Source organism: Bombyx mandarina, chromosome 22 (assembly GCF_030267445.1).
Source record: "Bombyx mandarina strain Sakado chromosome 22, ASM3026744v2".
In the NCBI taxonomy this organism is placed as follows: Eukaryota; Metazoa; Arthropoda; class Insecta; order Lepidoptera; family Bombycidae; genus Bombyx; species Bombyx mandarina.
Genome location: NC_143228.1, coordinates 16787824 through 16794223, shown reverse-complemented (window position 1 = coordinate 16794223; position 6400 = coordinate 16787824). Strand labels below are relative to the sequence as shown.

At 36.3% G+C, this 6400-nt stretch overlaps 1 protein-coding gene across 2 annotated transcripts in view; it reads left to right on the top strand.

The window, feature by feature from the left end:
- Nucleotides 1–959: 959 nt before the first annotated feature.
- Nucleotides 960–6400, top strand: part of NGR-A26 (neuropeptide receptor A26) — a 152409-nt gene continuing 146968 nt past the window's right edge. Inside the window, exon 1 of one of the 2 annotated variants that reach the window (XM_089736678.1) lies at nt 960–1187. The gene's annotated coding sequence lies outside the window, so the exon portion shown is untranslated. The remainder of the gene's footprint in view (nt 1188–6400) is intronic. The other variant, XM_028170585.2, reaches the window with a different exon arrangement.

Below are 6400 nucleotides of genomic sequence, written 5' to 3'. Positions count from 1 at the left end.
TCGGGATAAATAAAAATTCTACCGGAGTACAACTTACAAACTGTATTTATCACTTAGAACACTGAAAACACTTCACAAACACTTTAAAATTCTCAATTCGCTTCTTCCGCTTCGCTTCAGGTGATCCGTTCACTGTTTCGCTTCGAGTAGTTCTGATTACTGACTGCGTGCCATCTCTGCAACGCTTTCCTAGTCGATACGACATCCCTAGAATTATCAAGAATGTTCCACACAAATCGAGTGTTGTGTTTCCGCTATCTGGCAATAGATGGCGTTTTTCCTTCTCTAGCGCTCTAGATGCTTTGATATTCGTTCGGCTATTTGGCGATAGATGGCGTTACTCTTACCGGCGTAACAGTATTCTAGTCCCAAGGTACGTAGCGATATATGATCATTTTGCGTTCGATTGGCGCGTCTACCATTATTAGAAATTACCAATAAAAGACTAATAGACGTAATTACAGCTCTGCTCTGGAGATAATATCTAATAATAATATCTGGATATCCTGAAGTCCGGTCATCGTTCTCGTCTTAACCCGTCGCTTGTAACAAAGGGCTCGGCGAGTAAATTAACCCATAGACACAGCCCACTGAATTTCTCGCCGGATCTTCTCAGTGGGTCGCGTTTCCGATCCGGTGGTAGATTCTGCGAAGCACTGCTCTTGCTAGGGCTAGTGTTAGCACCACTCCGGTTTGAGCCCCGTGAACTCACCTACACGTTAGGACGAAGTTGATATAGCCTCTCAAGGCTATCAGCATAGGTAGGAACAAAAGAAAAAAGGAAACCGAATTTAAATTCTTTCATAGATATATACTTTCTTCTTGTTGTCTCTATTAACTTACTAAGACACAAGAAGATTTATAATAGTCTTTAATATCGTAATCTTAATTGACTGAATACATCGGGAATTGTCTGTATGTATCTGATTGAACAAGCGGGAATGTTTAATGCTCCCTCAGGCATTCGCTACACAGCGCTGGCTGAGAGCGAACGCGCCAAAACGTGCGGTCGCAGAGTCTCGATGCGTCGAAACTTCGACGATTCAAATTGAGAAAACAAAAGACGTTCTAAAGTTTTAGTCGATTTGAAAATGACGTAAAATTTTCATTTAATATTTTGTGCTCTCAGTGAAATTTCTTCATCAACTTTTTTTGAAGTTATTTGTGCATTTCCGAGTGAATTGATTGTAAGTACTCTTTTTTTTTTCATCGCAGTAATGTGAATTATATTGTATAAGTAAATATTTTAGGATAAAACACAACTGACACAGTTTTGTTTTAATTAATCATAGTTATTCGTCATAATTTTTTTTTGTGTTCCACATACGAAAGTCATGAACAATATTTAAAGATTTAAAAAAAAAAGTAAAAGGTTAAAATTTATCCAATTTTTTTATACTAATAAAAGACGATAATTTTTTTTTTTTTTTTTAAATAAGTTCAGGTGTTTTTTTATGAAAAGCTTAAAGATTCTGTAAGTACCGCGAAGTCTAAATTTTTTTTTATTCTTTTTAATTTGTGTTATGCCTTCAGTGATAATATCACTTATTGTATTTTTCTACGTTATTTGTATGAATCACTTTGCTTGTACAACAAAACCTGTCTATTCGTCTAAGAATAACATCTCGTTAAATATTTTAATTACTTTAATAATCAGCAATATGTTTTTAGTTTAAAAATATGAATTCCCTACATTGTTCTTGTAGCTATCTGTGTTATATTAATTTAGATGACCCGACCTTTGAGATAAAAATAAATACGTTTATTTTTAAACTAGCGACGCACGATCATTCCGAAATGTATTTTGGGCTTCATTAATCTTCTTTTGTGGATTAATTTTAATACCAAATTTTTGTTTTACGTGAATTTTATGTCTATTGACTGTCGGATAGTTGTTATGGTGTTTTCTTGTATAGTAAGCGCGCAAAGGATAATATTTTTACAGTCACGCCTTAGATTCTGCTGCAAAGTCTAAGTGCAAGAAAGCTCAAGACAGACGCATTATTTTTATCGTCTACAGATTAGAGTACATCCTAACATGTACACGTATTTCTATTATAAAAGTAGAAAGGAATTTACAAAAAAAAAGACACCAATCACACAATAATCGATATATTAAAAAAAATTATCGGTCTGTTCCTTTGTTTTGGTTGGAGTCACGCAAAAATGATTTAACATTACTAATTAAAATTTTGTAATAAGAAGAGCTTATAAAAATAAGAATCTTGAAAATTTATCTTACATCGCTACTATGGGCAGCTGTCGACTATTTTACAATCAATTAAATTATAATTATTATCTTTAGAATTTATTTAGGAAATATTTTTTTTTTAAATAAATAAAAAAAGTTGTGCACAGGCATACGTACTGTATCATAAAACAGTGATGCAGCATTCAGTATTGTGACGCAGGTTTCCCGTCGGTACCGATCGAGTAGTTACTTTCACGATATCCACAGACAAAATCGAAAATTTACACCTAATTTCTGTAAATTTGTAGTTCCTTATAATAAATCATTTTACAAGTAGGAAAGCTACAATATTGGCGCTATAAAATTATAATACACCCTATAGCAACCAGTTCAAGTGTAGCGTTTCCATTATTATTATATTTTACTTAATTATTGTTATAATTTACGTAATTGGTGGTGGTAGGACTTCTTGTGAGTCTGCACGGGTAGGTACCACCACCCTGCTTATTTCTGCCGTGAAACAGTAATGCGTTTCGGTTTGAAGGGTGGGGCAGCCGTTGTAAGTGTACTGCAACCGTAGAATTTATATCACAAGGTGGGTGGCACATTTACGCTGTACATATCTGTGGGTTCCAGTAACTACTTAACACCAGGTGGGCTATGAGGTCGTCCAACCAACGAAGCAAAAAATTTTTTTTTTCTCAAAACGAATTGCCTCGAAGATGAGTTTCTTGTTTAAGTTTCAATAGCTTTGTTTCTTAGATAATCTACCCCTAATATATCCAGACTACAAAACAGAGAAAAAAGCCTTAATTCTACGAATTCACAAATGCTTACGATTCAGTTAATTCGCCTCTTGAGGCGTAGACTATTTTATTTTACCGTGATTATTATCAAAATACAAAAGCCGAATCAATTGAATTGTTCTTCAAGGATTGGACAGCTAAAATCTTAGATTTATTGCGGGTGGAACTTCTAGAATCAAGAAGTTCTGTTATATTTTATAAAATTATTAAAATACGATGAATAAGTACCGCCTTAGTTCAATATCAAGATATTTCTAAGCGTGTATAGGCCTCTATAGACCACATATCGAAATTGGAGCGATTTCGATGAAATATTTAGGAAATCTTCACATTGACCTAGTGGGTATAGTTTGATAGCCATCAGAATAAAGACCGACCAACAAAGCGGAAAATTACTAGCAAAATTCAAGGTGTATGATTTATTAGACTATATTATTTGACGTTGTGATATAACGGGTTGATTTATAACATGATTTTCAGAAGCGGCCTTGTTGTACCCCCGGCATTGTTAGATTATTACTACTTACCGTCCGATGAATAGTCTACCTAGCTAAATAAATATGAGAAGTATTTTTGAAGTCGTCGTGGCCTAACGGATAAGACGTCCGGTGCATTCGTGTTGAGCGCGATGCACCGGTGTTCGAATCTGGCTGGTACCAATTTTTCTAATGAAATACGTACTAAAAAAACGTTCACGATTGACTTCCACGGTGAAGGAATAACATCGTGTAATAAAAATGAAAACCCGCAAAATTATAATTTGCGTAATTACTGGTGGTAGGACCTCTTGTGAGTCCGCGCGGGTGGGTACCACCACCCTGCCTATTTCTGCCGTGAAGCAGTAATGCGTTTCGGTTTGAAGGGTGGGGCAGCCGTTGTAACTAAACTTGAGACCTTAGAACTTATATCTCAAGGTGGGTGGCGTATTTACGTTGTGGATGTCTATGGGCTCCAGTAACCACTTAAAAATCAGGTGGGCTGTGAGCTCGTCCACCCATCTAAGCAATAAAAAAAAAAAAAAAACGGTGTTCGAATCCCGCAGACGGGTATCAATTTTTCTAATGAAATACGTAGGTACTTAACAAATGTTCACGATTAACTTCCACGGTGAAGGAATAATAATAGGCATCGTGTAATAAAAATCAAACCCGCAAAATTATAATTTGCGTTATTACTGGTGGTAGGACCACTTGTGAGTCCGCACGGGTAGGTACCACCGCCCTGCCTATTTCTGCCGTGAAGCAGTAACGCGTTTCGATTTGAAGGGTGGGGCAGCCTTGTAATTATACTGAGACTTTAGAACTTATATCTCAAGTTGGGTGGCATGGGCTCCAGTAACCACTTTACACCAGGCGGGCCGTATGCTCGTCTGCCTACAAGAGCAATCAATTAAGGAACAAACTTAGGAACTAAATAACCGTCACAATTCCAAACATTCTTTAAATTAGTTGGTTAAAAAAATAATTAATTAATCGAAATTTTCCTCGTTCCGCTCCACTGGGTCTTGTACATTATTATCATTTTGTTATTACAATGCTCCCTGTAGCTTCTCTGAAATAATTTATCAGTTGAATTTTAATACCGGTTCACCTTGTGTAGTTATCATATATTCAGCTACAAATTATTTATATGTAAACGCACATATGCATGTTTAAATAGACGCCAGAAATACGTTGGATAGTTATTGAGTTGTGTATACTTCTACCTATATACTAATATTATAGGAAGGAAAGATTTGTTTGTTTGTTTGTATTTAATAGGCTCCGAAACTACTGAACCGATTTGAAAAATTCTTTCATTGTCTGGAAGCTTCACTATTCCCGAGTGGCATAGGCTATAATCTTTTTTGAAAAAAATTAGGGATCCTTAATAAAATTCCAATAATGTAACCCAAGGTGTTAAAAAATTACCTAAAATATTCTTTAAATCTCGTGCCCCGCGAAAACTATTGATGATAGAATAAAATAATGTTCTACGACTTTGTAGAACATATTATTTTTTACAAAAAGTGTCACAACAGTATATGTCTAGCTATTATAGTTATGCCGCAATAAGTGTTCTTTTATTTAAAAAAATAAAACAGCGTCATACATCGTTGAAATTTTTTTTAAAGACTCGATCGGAGCCGGAGCGATCTGTTAGTTTTATATTTGTATTTGTTTTGCTTAGATAGATGGGCGAGCTCACGGCTCAGTGGTTACCGTAGCCCATAGACATCAACAAGGTAAACGCCGCCACCTACCTTAAGATGAGTTTTAAGGTCTCAGCTTTAACAGTACAACGGCTGCCCCGCCCTTTAAACTGAAAAACGCATTACTGTTTCACGGCAGAAATAGGCAGGGTGGTAGCCTACCTACTATGGGCTCACAAGATGTCCTATCACCTGTTCTTAAAAACGTCTTAGGTAATTTTAGAAAATAAATGAATAACTGTCTAGGTTACGTTGATTTGAACACTGCCGTACTCTTTAATACCGGACGACTTGATAACGACGCCGCAATGGTGATGTTGGGTGTATAGCGGGCCATGTCCTGACTTGAAGATTAGGATACTTCCACGGTGAAGGAATAACATCGTGTAACAAAAATCAAACCCGTAAAATTATAATTTGCGTAATTACTGGTGGTAGGACCTCTTGTGAGTCCGCGCGGGTACGGTACCATCACCCTGCCTATTTCTGACGTGAAACAGTAATGCGTTTCGGTTTAAAGGGTGGGGCAGCCGTATATACTGAGACCTTAGAACTTATATATCAAGGTGGGTGGCGCATTTATGGTTGTAGATGTCTATGGGCTCTAGTGACCACTTAACATCAGGTGAGCTGTGAGCTCGTCCACCCATCTAAGCAATAAAAAAACAACCTGATATGTTTATACTTCGATTATATAGTTTCTCTCATGTAGGTTAACAACTTTGGAACTTCAAACCTTTGCTTCGTATTTAAAAGGAGGCATTAAAGCAATTGTAAAGCATGACGTTTTATAGCTTTACAAGTCGTTAATTTTCTAGTACGCAGGATATTTAAATGCGTAACTATTAACAAAGGACCGTGTTGGATTAGGGCTTATATTAAATAATGTAGTGAAGGTCTTGTTTGAAGGAATCGCAGAGTACTGTTAAAGTCCATTACAGAACGCATGGCTAAGTACCATGCGAGTCATTATTGTTTATGAAGACAATGCTGAGGTTTTGGAACGAAGTTCCTTATGGGACGATGCGGAGGGGTACCCTAACCGGAAAAAACGTCCGTAACGTAAGATTTTTATTAGTGCACACAGTGTACGACTTAACTTTGTAATAACGTACAAATTAGTAATGCATACAGTGTACGACTTAACTTTGTAATAACGTACAAAAAATAACATATTTTTTTATCATTCATTGACCACGATCTCAGAGCGTT